The sequence below is a fragment of the Pongo pygmaeus genome, chromosome 9 (genome assembly GCF_028885625.2).
Source record: "Pongo pygmaeus isolate AG05252 chromosome 9, NHGRI_mPonPyg2-v2.0_pri, whole genome shotgun sequence".
NCBI classification, from domain to species: domain Eukaryota; kingdom Metazoa; phylum Chordata; class Mammalia; order Primates; family Hominidae; genus Pongo; species Pongo pygmaeus.
Window position 1 is genome coordinate 15938576 of NC_072382.2, and position 25459 is coordinate 15964034.

A 25459-nucleotide genomic window follows, 5' to 3' on the forward strand; every position below is an offset into this window, starting at 1 on the left:
AGCTGAAGACCACCAACTTTATAAAACCATTTTTGCTCTGAAGACAAATAAAGGAAATTGACAATTGTGATAAAGTTAATTTTACCAAGATCATTTTGTGCATTTTTCAGATAATCAGCTCCATCTCATAACAAAATGACTGTGTAATGATTAACCAGGATAGTAGAAATAAACATCTCCTATTAATCAATGGGTAAGAAGGCATTCTTTGGCATTCCCAACCAGGCGTGGCTGCTTTTAAATTGATTGTCTGAATCTATTGATGAGCAATTTAAGAAGAGTGTTGTCTTGAGAGCTCGATCAAAGATATAATGTAGGCAGTGCACAGAGAGAACATGTTGTTTTTTCTGTCTTCCTGCCTCATCTGACAGAGACAATTTCAAGACTAATTTTAGATTTTCAGTACTAATTAATGATTCAGTAAAATAAACAGGTACTTCATGACCTATAGCTCTTCCTCCTCTTTGCCCCTTTTCCCTTCCCCAAACATTCAATGTCCACATAGACAGAAGTGTCCTTTATTTGTCTGGATTTTTATGGCCTCCCATAGATGAGGTATTTCCCACCATCTGGGATGCATCTGGGCAGCCCTTTCCAGTGAACATTCATCAACCTAACTGCCTGGCCCCAAGCCATAACTGCCTCTCTTCCTTGAGATTGAGCCCAGCCAACAAAATGCCACTTTCAAGATCAAGCAAGTTCAGGGTGATTATATTTTTCCCAAGTCACATCACCTCTGGATAATTTTCAGAGCTATTTTCAGGTCTATTTTAAGGGATAACTCGATGTCACAATGTACATCAAGTTAACTGAGTCAATTGGATGCATGATTCCCAATGGCTCCATGCTTGCCCATATTCCTTGTCTCAGAAAGCTTTTTAAAGAAAGGCACAGGGTGAGCTCTCTCAGCAGGGGATGCCACAGCACTGTGGCTTCCCAGAAGAGGGTCTACCCCTCCCATCACTCCAAGCAGGATCAAAGAATCAGTCTCTTTAAAGAACAGACAGCAGACACTATGGGTGGAAGGCCACAGATGCCCTACAGATGTGGTTGGGTAACTATTTTCCAGGTTTTACCAGGCTGGTTTATAAGTCTATTTGAAGACTGAGAATGATTTTAGAGAACACCTTCTTCTATTTACCCTGGACACAGTAAAATAAATAAATAAGTGTTTACATTATTTTCAGTGAGCGAAAACAGCTACTTACCAAGACAGACAAGACCTGCTTTAAGCAAAAGTATAAAATTCTACAACTTTGTCCTCTGTGCCACTGCCTCCCTCTTTAAGCCCCTCTCATCCTGATTCTGGGTTCTTTGTTCTTTCCATTACCACTAGCCTGTGTTCTCATGCAGCTGTCTTTTCCTGTGACTGTAGGCATCAGCTAAATTCTGGCCCTACCAATGACTGGCTGTGATAGCATGAGCACTGCCTCAGAGTATCCCTCTCTGAAAAACACTGAAGTGTTTGCTTCAGTCTCACAATCTGGTCCAGTTTCCCTAATTTAGAGGATTCCTTTGCTTGACATTGCCATCTACTGTTCCTACTTTTCCATTTTCTTCTCTCTTTTCACTGCTACACTGGCATAACTTCCTTCAATACCTGGCCTTGCTCTAATCCCCTCTAAGCCCCATTCCAGATATCCCTATCTGAGACTGGTGAGTTCTGCCCTAACAAAACTGTTGAAACTGTGCTGGTAAGACCACATCTTCCTTCATTCTTGCCAAATCAATAGCTCTCTGCCCATATTTTTCCCCCTTAAGTTCCACGTCATGTTCACTAAGAATCACCGGGTGGTGACAGCCTTGAGGATCAGGATAAGGAATTTGGATGTCATCAGGCCATGAATGAACAACAAAACTAATGAAGGCTCTTGAGCAAAGAATGACATGATTGGATTTGTACTTTAGGGAGGCTCCCTTGCAGATTAAGGAGGAAGGATTGAATTGGAGAGAGTCTGAAGGCAAATTGTTAACAATCACTTAGGGACATGGATGAAATTGGAAATTATAATTCTCAGTAAACTATCGCAAGAACAAAAAACCAAACACCGCATATTCTCACTCATAGGTGGGAATTGAACAATGAGAACACATGGACACAGGAAGGGGATCATCACACTCTGGGGACTGTTGTGGGGTGAGGGGAGGGGGGAGGGATGGCATTGGGAGATATACCTAATGCTAGATGATGAGTTAGTGGGTGCAGTGCACCAGCATGGCACATGTATACATACATATGTAACTAACCTGCACATTGTGCACATGTACCCTAAAACCTAAAGTATAATAATAATAAATTAAAAATAAATAAATAAATAAAATTGACTGAGTCCCAGCTGACCCCAAAAAATTGCCTGGAGGTAGAGATGGCATGAAAGAAGAATTCTATTGATTCTATAGATAATTACATCTATGGATAAGTAGTATCAAAGAACAGGAGAATCTATTCTGAAGGAGGGGGCAAGGGAGGCAGGAATTGTAAAACACCATAGTCTTCTCTTCTACTTTGCTATCCTTACACCCTTCAGTCCACAATAAGAAGTGAAAAAACAGAGGCTTCTTTAGGTTTTCAGGGGTTTTTTTTTCATACAAAAGATTTAATTACAAACACTGCATTGGCCATAGTAATCATTTCCCCAATATCTAGACTTAGAGAGAGACCCCAATAATGCAGGCATGATGCCCAGAGCTGGGAACTCGAGGAGGGGGTATAATTTGCTTAGCTTCACAGTAGGAGACTCTGACCCTGGCAGAGGAGAAACTGATTGAATTTTGTGTGGAGAAGGGAAACTGTAACATATTTTTCTCATCTGGATGCAAGTTGAAGAGCTGCCAACATCAGCAGGGTATGGCCACCATCTTTCACAAATCCTTGAAAGAAGCTGTAGTGTCCTGTGGGTTTACACAATGCCCACTTCCTTCTGTTTCTTGCATGTTCCTCCCCAAATCGAGCCCTAAACTATTTTTGTAAATAAAGACTTATTGGAACAAATTCATGCTCATGCATTTTCTTATCACCTACTTTTGTGCTACAATGGCAGTTAAATAGTTACCAAAGAAACCATTTGGTTGCAAAGCCTAAAATATTTACTAGCTGATCATTTAAAGAAAATGCTTGTCAACCAGATTCTAAAAAAGTCCTAAAATGAATTTTTTGACAAAGCAACTAAATCACTTCTTTTTTTTTGGTGAGGGGAAGTCTCTCTCTGTCACCCAGGCTGGAGTGCAGTGGCTCAATCTCAGCTCACTGCAACCTCCACCTCCCAGGTTCAAGCAATTCCCCTGCCTCAGCCTCCCTAGTAGCTGGGATTACAGGTGTGTGCCACCACGCCCAGCTAATTTTTGTATTTTTAGTGGAGATAGGGTTTCACCATGTTGGCCATGCTGGTCTTGAACTCCTGACCTCAGGTGATCCACCCACCTCAGCCTCCCAAAGTTCTGGGATTGCAGGTGTGAGCCACCATGCCCAGCTGCAAGCGATCACTTCTCACTTACCTGTGTCATTAATCCAGATGACATTGCAATCAGATTGTTTTCCTCAGAGAGATTCATGGCTTTGTTTAGGATATTAGTAAACATATTGTCTCTCTGAGTCAATATGATGTCCCATAGTGTCAAATAGGTAACCAGGGAGAAAGTCAAGTTCCTTAGACTCTCTAACATGCCTCTTCCCCTACTCCTATCCTGAAGACTGCATAGCAAGCTCAGCAAAACTGAGAGCTGATATACATTGAGCTCCTGTCTGCACCTTGTAGAGCTTTACATGGAGGATTGCAGCCAATCCTCTTGGCAACTGCACCTACTGTATAGAGGAAGCTCCTATTGTTTGTGTTTCACAGTTGGTAAGATGAAGGCTCAGGGAAACTCCAGGACTTGTGCAAAGTTACCTGTTGGGCTAGAATGTTGTCTATATTTCAATTCTGAAATCCCTATTTCCCATCCATATTAGTCATTCTAGCAGTTGAGATATTTGAGTGACTAGCAAAGCAAGAACAAAGTCTAGAGACTGAATAGACTCACAGTCCAGGCTTTGCTCTTAATCTTATATTGAGATTACCAACAAATAGAAGAGGCAATAGGAATATTTCAATAGAGGACCCAAAGCTCCCAATTCTACATAATCCTGTGATGAAAGAACCACTTAAAGTGCTTTATTCATCTTAACTGATTCATGGTTAATTCAGGTAGAAAGAAAAATGGTGGCAATTTTTACTTTGCTTTAGCTCAAGTTTATCTGAATATCCCGTGGTAAAAGAGGAAAAGATTGAATGTGAGATTGGCTTTATGTTACCCAATAATGTAACAAATTTAGAAATATGAAATCTGCCAGTAGTTAACCTAGAGAGACCAAGCACAGTTCAGTCTCTTCTTTTGTTCAAATCTTCCTCAAGAAGGAAGTCACGTGACAGGGAAGATGTGGAGACTGAGAAATAAGGACATAAGAGAAATTCCACTGTGTGTGTTTCCAGTCTTGTGTGTGTAAAGCTCTTCATGTTAAATCATTTTCAGCTGAAGGAGAATGTAAGAGGCACTTTTTAGGTTAGGCTGATGTCATTTGGAAGCCTGAAGGCAGATGGGCAGTGGAAGTGAGTTGGTCCTAATGCTCAAGCCTTGTATAGCTTAGCTTGGAGGGCAGATGGAGAGGGAACAATAGCTCTGAGGGGTCAGTCTGTCTCCTAGACTCTTCAAATGATGAATAACAGATGCTCAAGGAGTATTTATTTAATGATTAATGAAGTAGGCTTTCACTAGAATGTCCTGGAGAACTGTGTTGAGAATAATGGCGAGGCAACCTCAGAATAAAGTGAAAATCAAGGGTATGACTGCTCAGTTATGTCTACCATGATATGGAATAGGAGTGTGGAAGCCTAAAGGCTAAGCTTTTGCCACATTAGGGTGTCCCCCCTTCCCTTCCCTTGCCTTGCCTTCCCTTCCCTTCCGTTGCCTTGCCTTCCCTTCCTTTCCCTTCCCTTCCCTTCCTGTCCCTTCCCTTCCCCTCCCCTCCCCTTCCCTCTCTCTCTCTCTCTCTCTTTCTTTCTCTTTGTTTGTTTGTTTGTTTCTTTCTTTCTTTCTTCTTCTTCTTCCTTCCTTTCTCTCTTTTTCTTTCTTTCTTTCTCTTTCTTTCCTTCCTTCCTTCTTTCCTTCCTTCCTTCCTCTCTTTCTCTCATTCTCTTTCTTTCTTTTTCTTTTTCTTTCTTTCTTTCTTTCTTTCTTTCTTTCTTTCTTTCTTTCTTTCTTCTTTCTTTCTTTCTTTCTTTCTTTCTTTTTCTTTCTTTCTTTCTTTCTTTTTCTTTCTTTCTTTCCTTCCTTCCTTCCATCTGTCCATCCATTCATTTGTTCTTTGTTTCTTTCCTTCCTGCCTTCCTTCCTTCTTTGGAGACAGGGTTTCACTATTTTGCCCAGGCTCACCTTGAACTCTTGTGCTAAAGGGATCTCCTGTTTCAGCCTCTTAAGTAGCTGGGATGACAGGCTCACATCATCACTCCAGCTCCTCTTTAGTCCAGTGGAAGTACCAACTCAAATCACTAACATGTGTCCTCCAAATCTAAATTTGCAAAAGGCAAAGAAAAAAAGGAGCAGAAAGGGAATAACTGATGATGAGAAAATGGATCAGGGAAAGTGAAAGATAGTGGAAGAAAAAGAGTGCTAATCGAGAACAGAAGTGAAATGGCATGGGCCTCCAAATTCTGGCTCATCTTTTAATGGGAATATTTAGAATTTCACAAGGGCCTTCTGTTTTCACCCTCCAGATTAAAAGGAATCATGAAATCACTATGTTCTTATTTCTAATTTGGTTAGAGGCCAACTTTAGAGAAGTTAGAGTCTCTCCTAAGACAGGCAGGGTTAAAGGCCCCTCTTAATAAAAGGAAAAGATGCTTGACCAAACTTGGGTTCAAGATCCAACTTAGAAAGGTTAGAATCCTTCCTAAGATTTAGGAGTTAGAGGCTCCCTCTCAGTAAAGTCCCTCTGGGCTAAGAACAGGTTTGGCACTATGGGATGTTAACCATTATTCTCTTTGGATTATTCTGCCTTGAACTCTTTGCTGATGGCTATGGGTGATAGGATTAGGCATGTACAGGACAATGGGACATGAAGAGCTTTTTTCTCCCTAAAAGGGGAAACTTGAGAGCTGATGGGAATGCTGGAAAAGATCTTTTTTTAAAATTTTTTATATTTATTTATTTATTATTATTATTATTATTATACTTTAGGATTTATGATACATGTGCGCAATGTGCAGGTAAGTTACATATGTATACATGTGCCATGCTGGTGCACTGCACCCAATAACTCGTCATCTAGCATTAGGTATATCTCCCAATGCTATCCTTCCCCCCTCCCCCAACCCCACAACAGTCCCCGAAGTGTGATGTTCCCCTTCCTGTGTCCATGTGTTCTCATTGTTCAATTCCCACCTATGAGTGAGAATATGTGGTGTTTGGTTTTTTGTCCTTGTGATAGTTTACTGAGAATGATGATTTCCAATTTCATCCATGTCCCTACAAAGGACATGAACTCATCATTTTTTATGGCTGCATAGTATTCCATGGTGTATATGTGCCACATTTTCTTAATCCAGTCTATCATTGTTGGACATTTGGATTGGTTCCAAGTCTTTGCTATTGTGAATAGTGCCGCAATAAACATACGTGTGCATGTGTCTTTATAGTAGCATGATTTATAGTCCTTTGGGTATATACCCAGTAATGGGATGGCTGGGTCGAATGGAATTTCTAGTTCTAGATCCCTGAGGAATCGCCACACTGACTTCCACAATGGTTGAACTAGTCTACAGTCCCACCAACAGTGTAAAAGTGTTCCTGTTTCTCCACATCCTCTCCAGCACCTGTTGTTTCCTGACTTTTTAATGATTGCCATTCTAACTGGTGTGAGATGGTATCTCATTGTGGTTTTGATTTGCATTTCTCTGATGGCCAGTGACGGTGAGCATTTTTTCATGTGTTTTTTGGCTGCATAAATGTCTTCTTTTGAGAAGTGTCTGTTCATGTCCTTTGCCCACTTTTTGATGGGGTTGTTTGTTTTTTTCTTGTAAATTTGTTGGAGTTCATTGTAGATTTTGGATATTAGCCCTTTGTCAGATGAGTAGGTTGCAAAAATTTTCTCCCATTTTGTAGGCTGCCTGTTCACTCTGATGGTAGTTTCCTTTGCTGTGCAGAAGCTCTTTAGTTTAATTAGATCCCGTTTGTCAAGTTTGGCTTTTGTTGCCATTGCTTTTGGTGTTTTAGACATGAAGTCCTTGCCCATGCCTATGTCCTGAATGGTAATACCTAGGTTTTCTTCTAGGGTTTTTATGGTTTTAGGTCTAAAATTTAAGTCTTTAATCCATCTTGAATTGATTTTTTGTATAAGGTGTAAGGAAGGGATCCAGTTTCAGCTTTCTACATATGGCTAGCCAGTTTTCCCAGCACCATTTATTAAATAGGGAATCCTTTCCCCATTTCTTGTTTTTCTCAGGTTTGTCAAGGATCAGATAGTTGTAGATACGTGGCATTATTTCTGATGGTTCTGTTCCGTTCCATTGATCTGTATCTCTGTTTTGGTACCAGTACCATGCTGTTTTGGTTACTGTAGCCTTGTAGTATAGTTTGAAGTCAGGTAGTGTGATGCCTCCAGCTTTGTTCTTTTGGCTTAGGAATGACTTGGCGATGCAGGCTCTTTTTTGGTTCCATATGAACTTTAAAGTAGTTTTTTCCAATTCTGTGAAGAAAGTCATTGGTAGCTTGATGGAGATGGCATTGAATCTGTAAATTACCTTGGGCAGTATGGCCATTTTCACGATATTGATTCTTCCTACCTATGAGCATGGAATGTTCTTCCATTTGTTTGTATCCTCTTTTATTTCCTTGAGCAGTGGTTTGTAGTTCTCCTTGAAAAGGTCCTTCACATCCCTTGTAAGTTGTATTCCTAGGTATTTTATTCTCTTTGAAGCAATTGTGAATGGGAGTTCACTCATGATTTGGTTCTCTGTTTGTCTGTTATTGATGTATAAGAATGCTTGTGATTTTTGTACATTGATTTTGTACCCTGAGACTTTGCTGAAGTTGCTTATCAGCTTAAGGAGATTTTGGGCTGAGACAATGGGGTTTTCTAGATATACAATCATGTCATCTGCAAACAGGGACAATTTGACTTACTCTTTTCCTAATTGAATACCCTTGATTTCCTTCTCCTGCCTAATTGCCCTGGCCAGAACTTCCAAAACTATGTTGAATAGAAGTGGTGAGAGAGGGCATCCCTGTCTTGTGCCAGTTTTCAAAGGGAATGCTTCCAGTTTTTGCCCATTCAGTATGATATTGGCTGTGGGTTTGTCATAGATAGCTCTTATTATTTTGAGAAACGTCCCATCAATACCTAATTTATTGAGAGTTTTTAGCATGAAGCATTGCTGAATTTTGTCAAAGGCCTTTTCTGCATCTATTGAGATAATCATGTCGTTTTTGTCTTTGGTTCTGTTTATATGCTGGATTACATTTATTGATTTGTGTATATTGAACCAGCCTTGCATCCCAGGGATGAAGCCCACTTGATCATGGTGGATAAGCTTTTTGATGTGCTGCTGGATTTGGTTTGCCAGTATTTTACTGAGGATTTTTGCATCAATGTTCATCAAGGATATTGGTCTAAAATTCTCTTTTTTGGTTGTGTCTCTGCCAGGCTTTGGTATCAGGATGATGCTGGCCTCATAAAATGAATTAGGGAGGATTCCCTCTTTTCCTATTGATTGGAATAGTTTCAGAAGGAATGGTACCAGCTCCTCCTTGTACCTCTGGTAGAATTCGGCTGTGAACCCATCTGGTCCTGGACTTTTTTTGGTTGGTAAGCTATTGATTATTGCCACAATTTCAGCTCCTGTTATTGGTCTATTCAGAGATTCAACTTCTTCGTGGTTTAGTCTTGGGAGGGTGTATGTGTTGAGGAATTTATCCATTTCTTCTAGATTTTCTAGTTTATTTGCATAGAGGTGTTTGTAATATTCTCTGATGGTAGTTTGTATTTCTGTGGGCTCAGTGGTGATATCCTGTTTATCATTTTTTATTGCATCTATTTGATTCTTCTCTCTTTTTTTCTTTATTAATCTTGCTAGCAGTCTATCAGTTTTGTTGATCCTTTCAAAAACCCAGCTCCTGGATTCATTAATTTTTTGAAGGGTTTTTTGTGTCTCTATTTCCTTCAGTTCTGCTCCGATTTTAGTTATTTCTTGCCTTCTGCTAGCTTTTGAATGTGTTTGCTCTTGCTTTTCTAGTTCTTTTAATTGTGATGTTAGGGTGTCAATTTTGGATCTTTCCTGCTTTCTCTTGTGGGCATTTAGTGGTATAAATTTCCCTCTACACACTGCTTTGAATGCATCCCAGAGATTCTGGTATGTTGTGTCTTTGTTCTCGTTGGTTTCAAAGAACATCTTTATTTCTGCCTTCATTTCGTTATGTACCCAGTAGTCATTCAGGAGCAGGTTGTTCAGTTTCCATGTAGTTGAGCGGTTTTGAATGAGATTCTTAATCCTGAGTTCTAGCTTGATTGCACTGTGATCTGAGAGATAGTTTGTTATAATTTCTGTTCTTTTACATTTATTGAGGAGAGCTTTACTTCCAAGTATGTGGTCAATTTTGGAATAGGTGTGGCGTGGTGCTGAAAAAAATGTATATTCTGTTGATTTGGGGTGGAGAGTTCTGTAGATGTCTATTAGGTCCACTTGGTGCAGAGCTGAGTTCAATTCCTGGATATCCTTGTTGACTTTCTGTCTCGTTGATCTGTCTAATGTTGACAGTGGGGTGTTAAAGTCTCCCATTATTAATGTGTGGGAGTCTAAGTCTCTTTGTAGGTCACTCAGGACTTGCTTTATGAATCTGGGTGCTCCTGTATTGGGTGCATATATATTTAGGATAGTTAGCTCTTCTTGTTGAATTAATCCCTTTACCATTATGTAATGGCCTTCTTTGTCTCTTTTGATCTTTGTTGGTTTAAAGTCTGTTTTATCAGAGACTAGGATTGCAACCCCTGCCTTTTTTTGTTTTCCAGTTGCTTGGTAGATCTTCCTCCATCCTTTTATTTTGAGTCTATGTGTGTCCCTGCATGTGAGATGGGTTTCCTGAATACAGCACACTGATGGGTCTTGACTCTTTATCCAATTTGCCAGTCTGTGTCTTTTAATTGGAGCATTTAGTCCATTTACATTTAAAGTTAATATTGTTATGTGTGAATTTGGTCCTGTCATTATGATGTTAGCTGGTTATTTTGCTCGTTATTTGATGCAGTCTCTTCCTAGCCTCGATGGTCTTTACATTTTGGCATGATTTTGCAGTGGCTGGTACCGGTTGTGCCTTTCCATGTTTAGCACTTCCTTCAGGAGCTCTTTTAGGGCAGGCCTGGTGGTGACAAAATCTCTCAGCATTTGCTTGTCTGTAAAGTATTTTATTTCTCCTTCACTTATGAAGCTTAGTTTGGCTGGATATGAAATTCTGGGTTGAAAATTCTTTTCTTTAAGAATGTTGAATATTGGCCCCCACTCTCTTCTGGCTTGTAGGGTTTCTGCTGAGAGATCTGCTGTTATTCTGATGGGCTTCCCTTTGATGGTAACCCGACCTTTCTCTCTGGCTGCCCTTAACAGTTTTTCCTTCATTTCAACTTTAGTGAATCTGACAATTATGTGTCTTGGAGTTGCTCTTCTCGAGGAGTATCTTTGTGGCGTTCTCTGTATTTCCTGAATCTGAATGTTGGCCTGCCTTGCTAGATTGGGGAAGTTCTCATGGATAATATCCTGCAGAGTGTTTTCCAACTTGTTTCCATTCTCCCCGTCACTTTCAGGTACACCAATCAGATGTAGATTTGGTCTTTTCACATAGTCCCACATTTCTTGGAGGCTTTGCTCGTTTCTTTTTATTCTTTTTTCTCTAAACTTCCCTTCTCACTTCATTTCATTCATTTCATCTTCCAGGGCTGATACCCTTTCTTCCATTTGATTGCATCGGCTCCTGAGGCTTCTGCATTTTTCACGTAATTCTCGAGCCTTGGTTTTCAGCTCCGTCAGCTCCTTTAAGCACTTCTCTGTATTGGTTATTCTAGTTATACATTCTTCTAAATTTTTTTCAAAGTTTTCAACTTCTTTGCCTTTGGTTTGAATATCCTCCCATAGCTCGGAGTAATTTGAGCGTCTGAAGCCTTCTTCTCTCAGCTCATCAAAGTCATTCTCCATCCAGTTTTGTTCCATTGCTGGTGAGGAACTGCGTTCCTTTGGAGGAGGAGAGGTACTCTGCTTTTTAGAGTTTCCAGTTTTTCTGCTCTGTTTTTTCCCCATCTTTGTGGTTTTATCTACTTTTGGTCTTTGATGATGGTGATGTACAGATGGGTTTTTGGTGTGGATGTCCTTTCTGTTATTTTTCCTTCTAACAGACAGGACCTTCAGCTGCAGGTCTGTTGGAGTACCTGGCCGGCCATGTGAGGTGTGAGTCTGCCCCTGCTGGGGGGTGCCTCCCAGTTAGGCTGCTCAGGGGTCAGAGGTCAGGGACCTACTTGAGGAGGCAGTCTGCCCATTCTCAGATCTCCAGCTGCGTGCTGGGAGAACCACTGCTCTCCTCAATGCTGTCAGACAGTGACATTTAAGTCTGCAGAGGTTACTGCTGTCTTTTTGTTTGTCTGTGCCCTGCCCCCAGAGGTGGAGCCTACAGAGGCAGGCAGGCCTCCTTGAGCTGTGGTGGGCTCCACCCAGTTCAAGCTTCCAGGCTGCTTTGTTTACCTAAGTGAGCCTGGGCAATGGTGGGCGCCCCTCCCCCAGCCTCGCTGCCGACTTGCTGTTTGATCTCAGACTGCTTTGCTAGCAATCAGTGAGACTCCGTGGGTGTAGGACCCTCTGAGCCAGGTGCGGGCTATAATCTCCTGGGGTACCGTTTCCTAAGCCCGTCGGAAAAGCACAGTGTTCGCGTGGGAGTGGCCCGATTTTCCAGGTGCCGTCTGTCACCCCTGGAAAGGGAACTCCCTGACCCCTTGCACTTCCCGAATGAGGCAATGCCTCGTCCCTGCTTCGGCTGGTGCACAGTGCACTCACCCACTGACCTGCACCCACCGTCTGGCACTCCCTCGTGAGATGAACAGGGTACCTCAGACGGAAATGCAGAAATCACCCATCTTCTGCGACGCTCACCCTGGGAGCTGTAGACCAGAGCTGTTCCTATTCACCCATCTTGGCTCCTCCTCTGGAAAAGATCTTTTGAGACTGACAAGTGGCCACCTGAGCTTTACAGTGTCACTGCAATGGGTGGGTCTTTCTCTGGCCTCCCTGAGCTCCTCACCTTTCCCACTCTGCTGCAGGCAACACTTTTCTCCCTTCCCTTTCCCCTCTCTGTGCAAACTGAATGAATGGCAAAAGTTGCTATTTATCTGCTCTGTGAAGATTTGATTAATGGGACAAAAGATTTGTGAAGCTAGTCTTAAGCTGTAGCAAATCTGATATACCTTGTGCTATAAATTTGTCTTTCTGTATCATTCTGTCATAAAGAGGGGTACCTTAGGATAGAATGTGGGGCTAGGACCCCATAAGCCCTCTGTTTAAGCCAGCCCAGCAAACTGGTCAGTTACAAGCTTCCTTGCAGGTCCTTGGAAAAAAAAACTGGATAAAGTTTCCCTCTTATCTTGTTTTATGTCTTTGGGACCTTGAGCCTATAACCATGTGGTAGAATTTTCAATTGGTCTCTAACATCCAGGGAACAGGAATTTGAGGGCTCATGTCAGCTAGCCCTAAAAATTATCTTGAGCACTTAAAAGCCTTTGGAAGCTCAAAATTGGCTGCCTCTAGGCTTCTTCTGGGAAGGGTAATGGGAACTGCCCGGTGCTGTAGCTCAGCAACTAAGGCATTGCCATTTTACAATGGTGGCCAGGGTTCAATTTCTGGCACAGGGAATGAGTCCCTTCTGGTTTGATATCTGTGTGACCTTTACAATTTGTTAATTCTCCTCCCCTCCATGAACCGTCTTGAATTTTCCTTTCTCTGAGCACCTGTGAGGTTACATGGGAGGTTATGTTTGGTAAAGTTCAAAAGAAATGTTGGCTGTTTGGCCTGGCTAAAGTCAAGTAATAGGAGATTTAAAAGGACTTTTTTTTTCAAAGGGTGCTATGCTTAAAAGTTGGCTTAATTAAAAGTGAATATTCAAGACTGAGACTCCTTGGGAAAAACAGTAGGAAACACAGACCCCATTGTGGGAAAAGCCTTTGTTTTTCTCATGAAACCCCAGGAATCAGAAGTGGATAGATTCCTTTCAAAATCTAAGGCTCTGTTCTGTTTTGCATTGTGTTATCTGACATTTTTGACTCTTGTTGGGGAATATCAGAAATTACTTCACATTATGAGAGGTTTGGTGTGTAATAACTAGGTAGAAAATATACTTTGGGGGATACCTAATGGCAGTTATGGGGGAATATGTGACTCTGCATGTTTGGATTAGAGAAGGATGCTTTTGGCCACCTGGAAGGTATGGAGATGTCCTCACCCCTGCATGGAGAGATAAGACTCCCACTGGGGCATGGGCTAATCACAGAATGGGCAATTGGTTTTAGATTGCTTTGCAATAAAATGCACAGCAAAAATCATAGCAATGTCTCGTTCCATAGCATTTCTCTTTTGGAGACCTAGGATCTGGTATAAAAATGAGACACTTAAGTGTAAGGGTTCTGTTTTGCCTTCCAGCTGTGCCTGCTAATTAGGCTGCAGAGCCTGCATGCTTTCTTGGTCCTGTTCCTCCAAGGGCTCTGCCCTGAAGCCAATAATCCAATTAAGAAACTGGAAAATGAAAAATCTTACAAGTACTGGATCTTCTGTCTGTGTATTTTTATGTGTTGTGTGTGTGATATGGAAGAGCTTTGATTAATTGGCTTAAAATTAATAAACGTTTAAATGAAATATTTTGTCAGAAAAATAAAAATTGTAACACCTTTTAGTTCATGTGACTTAAGTAATCTTTGGGAAATAAAGACAGTTCTAAATATTGTTGGTAAAATAAAAATATCTTCAAAAATTTGGACATTTGGTCTAAATTAGGCAGGTCAGATATTAGGTTTACTAAATGCTTTAAGGTCATAAACTGCTTCTTTGACTTTTGATAATTGTTCAATGTAATCAAAATTGCTTACTAACTAGGTTTTTCACCAAAAGTAAAAGTTGCTAAGAGTTAACATTATAACATGTAATTGAGACTTACTGAAGAAACAGTTTTACAGTAGAGGTGTGTAAGAAAAGTGAAATGTGTTTTTGGTAAAGATTATGTAAGAAGTCATGGGAACGTAAATTTTTTTTGCCTGGATTAAAGGGTTAAAGGATTGTTTTAAGTTAGATAAGATAAAACTAAAAGTTTGAGCAAGTTGTGGAAAGTTTGTAAAAATTAAACTTGTGAATGCAATTCTGTGTCAACATATTGGCTAAAGTTAAAGGGACATTATTCAGTTTTCCCATAAATTAAATGTTGAAATAAAATCATAACAGTCTGTCTTAGAGCACTGCTCTGCACTTTAACAAAATTTGTAAAGGGTTATAAAAGGTTTATGAGAATCTTATGGTCAAACTGATTAAAATTGGCAAGATTTATCTATAAGCTTTTATTAAGAATTGGGTTTAACATTAATAGTACACTAATGTAAAGGTGAAATTTGGCTTATTTGGTGTAAAAATCATACAGGAGCATTGTCAAATATGAAGTGGTGTTTGGCTCTCTTTGGGCTGTATTTGTATAAATATGTTATTGGTACATGTTACAAAATTATAGGAAATACTTATAATTCTGATATGGCATAATGTACATTATCAGTAATAATTATAATTGTTACATAAAATTGTTGTGGCCAGGCATGGTGGTTCATGCATTTAATACAGCACTTTGGGAGGTCAAGGTGAGTGAATAACTTGAGGTCAGGAGTTTGAGACCAGCCTTGCCAACATGGTGAAACCCTGTTTCTACTAAAAATACAAAACAAATTAGCTGGGCATAGATGCTGCATGCCTGTAACCCTAGCTTCTCAGGAGGCTGAGGTGGAGGTTGCTTTGAGCTGAGATCATCCCACTACACTCCAGCCAGCTTGGGCAACAGAGCAAGGCTCCATCTCAATAATAAATAAATACATACTTACACACATGCATACATACATAACTAAATAAAAATAAAATAAAATAAAAATTGTTGTACGCCACAGAAGAAACCAAAATTCCTAGTTGATTGCAGTTTTAATAGAGGCTGCCCTAAGGCATTTTGTCATCCACAGGCAATTGTGGTCTTGATTTAATCCTCTTTAAAAGGTGGTTTTTAATCAGTTATAGGACTTTGATAGGTGCTTTTAAATGCAGGTTTCTGATATTAAAATAGAATAAAAAACTTTCAGAACTCATGGAGAGCTGAAATGTTCTTGAATGTTAAGCAGAACAGGAGCTAACCATATGGAATGAACTAATAGAAGAGTGAAGTAATCTTTTTTTGACTTTGTGTAAGACCTTGCTGATCCTTTGTTTTGTTTTTCAGAACCAAGAACACTTTTCTATTAAGCTATTCACAGCTTTTAACATTTGAGTAAAGTATACTCTTCTAAAAAATTGGGAGCATATTTGTTTTTCTGTACCTGATTTCTCCAGGATTTTGAAACTATTTATTAGTATTCTTAACTTATGGCAATATACTTATTTGCATAAGTGCAGTAAGAATCTGTTTTCTTTTGCAAGAGGACACAATTGGAGAAACTGGTTATTTTACCAAAGCTTTGACTGAAATAATGTGCTTTCCTTTAAGGAATCAAATTTGAAAACTGGCCTCATATCTTTTCTATGCAGTTCTTGTACAGGGTTCCTAACCTGTGGTAAGTAAAGAATGTCACTTTCTGACAGGCCCAGGACTCCCAAGCTACCTTGGGACTTCAAGAGGAGAGGAATTTGCTCAACTCATAGGTATTTGAGTATACAAACCCATGGTTGAGCTTGCCTTAAAAAAGGTCTTATCTGAGGTTCCTTATGGAGCAGAGTTGCATCAAAGCCAATTTTAAAAGCCTATGTGAAAACTAATTATTCTTGCTGCACTTTATACAAATAATCAGGCCAAGTATAATAAAGTAAATTGGTCCTACCATAATTTATCATTAGTAAAAATGGGAGACTGGAGAGAGAAAAGATTATGTTTCAAAAATGATGGTACACATGCTATTACATTCTCTCATCAGTTGTTTTTGAGTTTTTTTCTGCAATTTATAATGACTATGTTTATTCCTGTGAACCAACCAGTGGTCTCTGGCTGTAGCTCAGAAAAAACAAGAGGGATAGGTAATGCAAAAACCTAGATCAATATTCTAGTTCTGGACACATATTGGAATCAGCTAGTAACCCCATATCAGTTTGGTTCCAACAGTTGCCCATTTCATGGAAAGCCATCTTATTTAGTTTACTTGGGACAATTTTACTTATTTTGCTTTATGGTTGTGGATCATATTTGTTGTTGTACTCTGCGTACAAATGCACAATAAGCTTAATGATATGTCTTCATAATTTGAATACTTATTAATTTTCCAGATATCAACTTTTGTCAGAGTTATGAATGGCCCTCACCATACTGGTGCTTTCCTACTGAGCTCCTTTCTACCCTGAATACAAGAGACCCTAATAGTTAGGCAGAAATATCTTGGCCTCTATTCAGCATGAAAAATTACAGAGGATAGATCTTCATCCCTCTACAACCCTTAGGATTAAGGGTTCTTTTATAAAATGGATGGGGGAAATATGTCAGAGGTGTTTGAACCAGAGCAACTTCATCTTCACTAGGAGCTGGCTAAAATAAGGCTGAGACTCACTGGACTGCATTCCCAGTAGGTTAGATATTCTAAGTCACAGGATGAGATAGGAAGTTGGCACAAGATATAGGTCATAAGACCTTGTTCATAAAACTGCACGCAGTTGACCGGGCACCATGGGTCACACCTGTAATCCCAGCACTTTGGAAGACTGAGGTGGGCAGATCACTTGAGGCAAGGAGTTCAAGACCAACCATGGCCAACATGGTGAAGCCCTGTCTCTATTAAACATACAAAAATTAGCTGGGTGTGGTAGTGTGTGCCAGGAGTCCCAGCTACTCAGGTGGCTGAGGCAGGAGAATTGCTCAAACTCAGGAGGCAGAGGATGCAGTGAGTTGACATTGTGCCACTGCACTCTAGCCTGGGCAATAGAGCCAGAGACTGTCTCAAAAAGCAAGGAAACAAACAAAAAAGAAACCAAAAAACCAGCATGCAGTAAAGAAGCTGGTGAAAACCCATCAAAATTGAGATGGCAATGATAGTGACCTCTGGTCACCCTCACTGCTTATTATATGTTAATTATAATGCATTAGCATGCTAAATGACACTCCCACCAGTGCCATGACAGTTTATACAAATGCCATGGCAACATTGTCAGGAAGTTACCCTATACAGTCTAAAAAGGGGAGGACCCCTCAGTTCTGGGAATTGCCCACCCTCTTCCTGGAAAACTAATGAATAATCCACCCCTTGTTTAGCATATAATCAAGAAACAACAATAAGTATTCTTAGCCAAGCAGCACATGCCTCTGCTCTGCCTATGGAGTAGCCATTCTTTTGTTTCTTTACTTCTCTAATAAACTTCCTTTCACTTTACTCTGTGGACTTGCTCTGAATTCTTTCTTGTGTAAGATTCAAGAATCCTCTCTTGGGATCTGGATCGGGACCGCTTTTCAGTAACATTATGACATAAGAATCTCTCATGCTATTAAAATAGTTTGAAATAATTGTGGTGGCTGTAAAATATTTTTTCTTATGAATACAATGTAATTTTACTCTTTTTGGTTCTCTTAGCTATTTTCCTTTTTTTTCTGTAATAAAATGAAGTCAAAGGCTGTAGAAGAAATAAAAATTACAGTGACTGGGCATCTGGAGAAATAGGAACACCTGAATATAGAATTATTTGTATTAACCTTGCTTGTATTCTCATTTCAGGAGAGTGAAGGCTCAACAGGATCTACTAAAGAGAAGGGAGAGGGTAGCAAATTGTCAGCTTGTCTCCAAAGCGGTGTAAGTGAGAGAGTGTTCTAATTTTGATGAACAATCCCAGAAATAGTTTGAAGAGAAATCTGGATATATTTCAACAGATTTATTGGAAGTACTCAAGGGCATTCAACTCTCATTTTTCTAATTCTGGGATCATGCTGCTGAGGAATATATTTATAACTAACTGATTTATAAATTAACCAGAAGATCTTGCAAAAGTTTGGTTCTCTAGCCAAATATAGACTGGGCACCGGTTCATAAATTAATCTCTCTTGGTAGCTGGTGCCAGCTCCCAGAAGCATGATAACCGTGGCACAAATACACTCAGAATGGATGGGCACAGTGGTGCATGCCTGTAGTCCCAGCTTCTCTGGAGGCTGAGGCAAGGGGATAGCTTGAGTCTGGGAGTTCTGGGCTGTAGTGTGCTATGCCAATCGGGTGTCCTCACTAAGTTCAGCATCACTATGGTGACCTTCCTGGAGCAGACTACCAGGTTGCCTAAGTAGGGGTAAAAAGGCCCAGGTTGGAAATAAAGCAGGTCAAAACTTCCATGCTGATCAAGGGATGGTGATCATAGTGGGACCATGCCTAGGAAATAAGTGAGACACTGTATTGGGAAAAAAAAAAAGACCCAGAATGCAATATTTCTGGATTTACAGAACACCATCATGGTTTTTATAATAACTAGTGAAGCCAAGCCTGGGAAGCTAGGCAACTAACCTCATTCTTTCTAAAAACACTTCTTAGTTGCATCAATGACCATCAGAGGAATTCAATTCCTTGGAATCTTCTCTCCAGGATGCATACAGGTGATGGTGTAGTGATACCTGTGAATTGTAACCTGACTTTTTCAGTCTCACACGGCATCAAATAGATGGTTTAATTTTGGGAATGTTAAGGATGCAATTGGGAGCTTCATTAACTCCCCTGGATTCCCCGGCTCCACTAAGTGTACTAAGACACAGCCTAAATGTCCTAAAGAATTAACAGAGTTGGGTCTCAATCAATCCTGGCACCAGATCAATGGGCCTGGAAACAATGTTTTAAATTATGGGCTCTAATAGAGCTGGCATTGGCATATGAAAAAGACATTTATGAAATTATATTCTTCTAATGATGTAACAAATGAATTGTTGCTTTTAGAAAAAATACTGAGTAATGAAGAGCCACATTCTTTTTATGCACCTAAACTGAATACACACACTTAGCAATGGAATGAAAAATTAAAGGTATAACAGGTACCAACTTCATGCAAAATGCATACACACAGGGGCTATATAAATGTATGTAGACATACACATATGTTCCTTGACCCCTGTCTGCCATTGATAAATCAAAATCTAGATAACAGTATGGTTTTGTCCTGAATATTTCTACCTGAAAGGAAACAGGTCAGTATAGGTGCCCCTTGCTCTCACTCTGAATGCTTAGAACAATGCACACTGGGGTTTTTCAGCATATTTTAACAGAATCCTCTTCAGACCCTGTCAGCTCTGCCCCAGATAGTGTCATCCCCAAAGACAGAACTATTAGGGCTTATAACAATGAAACCCACAGGACAAGTGTCTAAGAGTTTCACTCCTTTCTTTTGTGGAAACAGCCTCCAACCCCAGGCAAATGGGAAACCGGGTTGGCCTTGACTTACAGCTTGCATGGGTATGGTGGAGGCAGGGTGTTTCAGTAAGGATGATGTTGTCATTTGCCTCTGTGTTTCCAGTAAAAGGAAACTGGTATTGGAGTCCCAGGAAACAGCAGTCAGGGAAAATATAAAACATCAAGTCCAACAGAGTGAGAAAAAAGAAAAGACAAACTTTCTGGTGGAGGAAGCAGTAGGTTGTGGGGGTCACACTTTTTCTAAGTGCACACCCCTGCAGCAGAGTAACCAGTCAGGGCTGGGGGAAAATTAGGATAGATAGCTGTTAGGCATGTAGGGCTGTGTTTGCATGTTTAGCATGGCATAAATTCTTCAAAGTCCTGATGGACTTTAATATTCTAACCAACTCTCATTTCCTTATTTTGCAATTAGATTAGCTTAAAGAGAAACTGGTAGCTTTTGGAGAACTGTTGAATTTTGGAGAACTGTATCCACAGCTGCTTTCTTTTTCTCCATTTAGTTTGCCTGAAGCTTGCTGGCCACTGTGTAGGCTCCTGTGTGGCTGGGGTTGTCTGAGCCAAGAACAGCTTCAGGGCTGCCATCCTTTTCTGGACAGTGGCAGCATGGGTTACATCAGGCAAGCCTTTGGGAGAGACAGATGAAGTTGGATTTCAAAAATGCAAGGATGCCTTGAAACTGCCTGTCCTGGAAGCCCTACCTGGAGGGGGCTAGGACAATCTGCAGAATGGGATGCAGGATGGGTGATAGACTTGACTTACACCAACTGCAGGACAACTGAAGATGGACAGTATATCATCCCTGATGAAATCTTCACCATTCCCCAGAAACACAGCAACCTGGAGATGAACTGAGAAATCCTGGAATCTTGGGTTAATTACCAGAGCAGTACCTTCTACTACATCAACACAGATCTCTGTCTTTATTCCAAAGTCAATGCCAAGTTCTCTGCTGAGTTCCAGAGAATGAAAACCCTTCAAGTGAAGGACAAAGCTATAACTACCCGAGTTCAGGTAAGAAACCTCATCTACACAGTCAAAATCAACCCAACTTTAGAGCTAAGCTCAGGTTTTAGGAAGGAGCTCCTTGACATCTCTGACCATCTAGAGAACAACCAGACGAGGATGGCCACCTACCTGGCAGAACTCCTGGTCCTCAACTATGGCACCCACATCATCACCAGTGTCAATGCTGGGGCTGCTCTTATTCAGGAGGACCACATCAAGGCCTCCTTCTTCCAAGACAGCCAGAGCAGTCATAGTGCCATGACCAACTCTGCTGGACTTGCCTTCCAAAACATCGTGAACTTCACATTTGAGGAAAACCATACCTCACAGAATGTCCTCACTAAGAGCTACCTCTCAAACTGAACCAACTCCAGGGTGCAGAGCATCAGAGGGGTTCCTTTTTACCCAGGCATCACCCTCCAGGCCTGGCAGCAGGGTATCACTAACCACCTGGTGGCCATCGACCGCTCTGGCCTGCCGCTGCATTTCTTCATCAACCCCAACATGCTGCCTGACTTGCCAGGCCCCCTGGTGAAGAAGGTGTCAAAGACAGTGGAAACAGCTGTGAAATGCTATTACACATTCAACACCAACCCTGGCTGCATAGATCTCAATTCTCCCAACTTCAATTTTCAGGCCAACACAGATGATGTCTCCTGCGAAGGGAAAATGACCAACTTCTCTTTCGGTGGGGTTTATCAGAAATGCAGCCAGTTCTCAGGGAATAAAAATGTTGTTCTCTGCCCAAAGTTGGAGCAGAAAAATCCACTCACTGGTGATTTCTCCTGTCCCTCTGGCTACTCCCTGGTGCACCTTCTATCCGAGACTCGTGAGGAGGGTTACAACCACCTGGAGTGTCATAAGAATTGCACCCTCCTTGTCTTCTGCAAGACTGGGTGTGAAGATGTGTTCCAGGTGGCAAAGGCTGAATTTAGGGCTTTTTGGTGTGTGGCCAGTAGCCAAGTACCTGACAACTCAGGACTGCTTTTCAGGGGCCTCTCCAACAGCAAGAGCATAAACCCCATGACAAATGCACGGTCATGCCCAACAGGCTACTTTCCACTGAGACTCTTTGAAAACCTCAAGGTATGCGTTTCTCAGGACTATGAATTGGGAAGCAGGTTTGTGGTCCCTTTTGGTGGGTTCTTCAGCTGTACAGTTGGGAACCCCTGGTGGTTCCAGCCATATCCAAAGATTTAGGGGCACCTTCCCTGAAAAAGTGCCTGAGAGGCTTCAGCCAGCACCTAGCCCTCATCAGCGATGGATGCCAAGTGTCCTACTGTGTCAAGGCTGGGCTCTTTACAGAAAAGTTCCTTCCCCCTGCTAGTCTCCCGCTTTTCACCCAGCCGCCCCTTATGAGTGAGGCTGACACCAACACTGTCATAGTGACCAGTTCTGAGAATGCGAGATCCTGGATTAAAGATTCCCAGACCCACCAGTGGAGGCTGGGAGAGCCATTAGAGCTGCACAGCACCATGAATGACATCCGTGGGGAAGGTGGTGGTCTGTCAGGAGGGGCTATGGCTGGTATCGTAGTGGGAGCCACCACCATTCTGGCTGTTGTCATCACCCTGGCCATCTATGGCACCCGGAAGTTCAAGAAGAGGGGATACCGGGCATTTTGGAAGAGGCAGAGTTTGGTTCCAGGCACTGCAGCAACTGGAGACACCCCTGATCAAGAGCAGGGGCAAGAGTCCAGCTTAAATTCTCCCTGAAAAGGGTTTCTCTTGTCTCTAAACAGCATGATCATTTCTGATTACTTCTATTTTCCTAAGTATTGAAATGGCAAGTGCAACCAAATCACATAGAAATTTGTGATTTCTTGTTTAGGTCTCTGGGCCAGGCAATTCATATTGCTACATGGACAAGGGTGGGGTTGGGGAGAGGGAATGATTGGTACTCTTGAAGCAAAAGCCATCCTGGGACTAAAATAGGAAGCAGGTGTCCTTTCCCAATGTGTGTCACTTTCTTCATCTGAATGTATTTGTGTAAAAACAGAGAAGGGGGAATGTTAACATTTGGATTTGGAGACTATGCATTTACTCTGAAGTCTGCAGTGGTTTCCAATGTGTGTGCTGTAAGAATTTCTGCTTAAATGCATCTCTCTCTGTCTACCCCCCAACCCCTTTAAAGTTGTCTGGATTTCATGCTCCTAGAGCCTGGCAAAACCCTGAAAAGACACAAGTCCTGCTTGGCCACTGCTTTTTAACTTTTAGGCCTCCCTGTTGACAGATGTGTTATCTCCTCCATGTCATCTAAACAGCATCTGAAAAGAAAGATGTTGCCTGCACCAATTCCACTTTTTTCCAGCTTCCCCATGAAGTCTTCCTTAGAGCAGATCACTCTTGGACTTCTGACTAGTGTCATGAAGTCCTCCAAAAATATTTTAACATATAAGCTTCTATTAGTGGGTCAATGGGGAAGGGAAAGTTTGTAGACAAGGAGTAAGGAAAGACAGATAAAAACTGAAAAGGATTCTCGTGCTCAGGAGAAACTGAAATTCTTACCCATAACCAACTACCTGATTCCTTCCTGTTAGCTCCTCACAAATGGGGCATTGAAAGGAGCTGTAGATTTGGATAGACCAAATTTTATGGTTTCATGTTCTATGTTACCAAAGTACAACCCCTTCCTCTTCCAAGGATGGTCCTTACCCTTCCCGTCTTCCTGTTATATGCACACACACACACACGCACACACACACGCCACATTTCAATAAGTTTGCATTGTTCTGGGGGTGAAAAAGGCAAGAAGTTAAAGTAAGCCCACATCTAAGTATTATTTCTTCCCTAAAACCAAAACAGAGTAGATAACACCAATTATGGACCCTACCTTTTTTTCCCGCAGAAAGGGAGCTGACATGATCAAATCCATGTTTTCAAATGAACTGAAAAAGGCATCCAGCACCATTTGTAACACATTTATTTCAGTTCCAGACTGAGAGCCCTGGGGCAGTTAGCAGGACACATGATTGTCAGCTGGCAACAGTTGGGGCTTTACTCAATTTTAATACCAATCTCATCTGATTGTAATTACTCCACCACTGTCATGTTCCCCCACAAAATGTTTTTTAAAGGATACATTTATTCATGGAATCAAATATCATTACTGATATATCTTCTATGAAGGATGACTATTCTCTTTGTTAATGTTCACAATCAAGATCTTGGGCTGAGAAGAGGCCCTTCATCCAAGGAGTTTGAAGTATCACAGTGTGTGGGAAGGTGGGAACAAGGATACCCATTCATTTCCAACTGAGATACAGAGAAGTGAGTCACAGAATTTGAGCCCTGCTCTCTTGACTGCCCAGCTAAGGACACTGATTTCTATAGCCCCTTTACTTAACCCTGCCTCTTAAGCATTAAAACGTTCTTCTAAACCGCTGAGTGTTTTGTGGGTTCTGAGTGTTTTGTATGTTTTAGCCAAGCTAACCACTTGTCTGCAACTACTGTCTTTCCTATGAATTCTTTGAAGATTATTGAGTCAGAAAGGAAAAATATAGCCCCAGATTTCCTGGCTTTTAATGCATTAACTGCCTATTGAAATGAGAAGTTCTTCACAAACTTGTATTCCCACTAACAAAATTGCACATAAATATGCATTAAAGTATGTACTAAGAAACTCTCTGTCCAACGGCTCATGCATATGAAGTCCGAACATAGGAGTTTGCCAGTTGCATTCATCAAGTTGTTTTGCAGAGTCAGATCCCTGATGGAAGAGCTCACAGGCTCTGCCTTCCAAATCCTGGGTCCCTAACTGGTGACCTTAGGCTGGGGTCTGTGGGGAGACCAACCCTGGCCTCCAAGAAAACCACATTCCATGGACTATCAGAAATAGACACAGATTTGGGTGACAAAGGAGGCTCTGCATTTGCATTTTATTTTTGTATTCTTGTCAGTTTTGAGATGATTAATATTAAACATTTATTTGAGAAACAGCAGGCAGAAGCAACAATTCAAACATACTTCATATTGTAGTCAAGCAAAGGAACCTTTAAAAATGAACATTCACAATTTTAACGGTGGTTTTTCTCCCACACGTTCACTTACTTATTTTCCCAGCCATATTGTCTGTTCTGTTAGGTGAAGAGTCTAACCAGGTCAAACGTGTGGGTGAGAAAAATGTGGAAGATATATTTTTTAAGCGGGGGCTGAAGGGACTTTTCCCGCATCCAGTGGAAGGGCTCGTGGTTGCCCTCAGGGAGATAACCCAAATCCCTCACAGAATAGGTGTACTAATCTACAAAAGGTGGAAGGTTAACAACAGCAACCATTTGACCCAGCCATCTCATTACTGGGTATATACCCAAAGGACTATAAATCATGCTGCTATAAAGACACACACACACACACACACATATGTTTATTGCGGCATTATTCACAATAGCAAAGACTTGGAACCAAACCAAGTGTCCAACAATGATAGACTGGAAGAAGAAAATGTGGCACATATACACCATGGAATACTATGTAGCCATAAAAAATGATGAGTTCATGTCCTTTGTAGGGACATGGATGAAATTGGAAATCATCATTCTCAGTAAACTATCGCAAGAACAAAAAACCAAACACCACATATTCTCACTCATAGGTGGGAATTGAACAATGAGAACACATGGACACAGGAAGGGGAACATCACACTCTGGGGACTGTTGTGGGGTTGGGGGAGTGGGGAGGGATAGCTTTAGGAGATATACCTAATGCTAAATGATGAGTTAATGGGTGCAGCGCACCAGCATGGCACATGTATACATATGTAACTAACCTGAACATTGTGCACATGTACCCTAAAACTTAAAATATAAT

At 41.2% G+C, this 25459-nt stretch overlaps 1 pseudogene; it reads left to right on the plus strand.

The window, feature by feature from the left end:
• Window positions 1-1015: 1015 nt before the first annotated feature.
• On the plus strand, window positions 1016-22368 carry LOC129008583 (macrophage-expressed gene 1 protein-like; annotated as a pseudogene).
• The last annotated feature ends 3091 nt before the right edge of the window (window positions 22369-25459 follow it).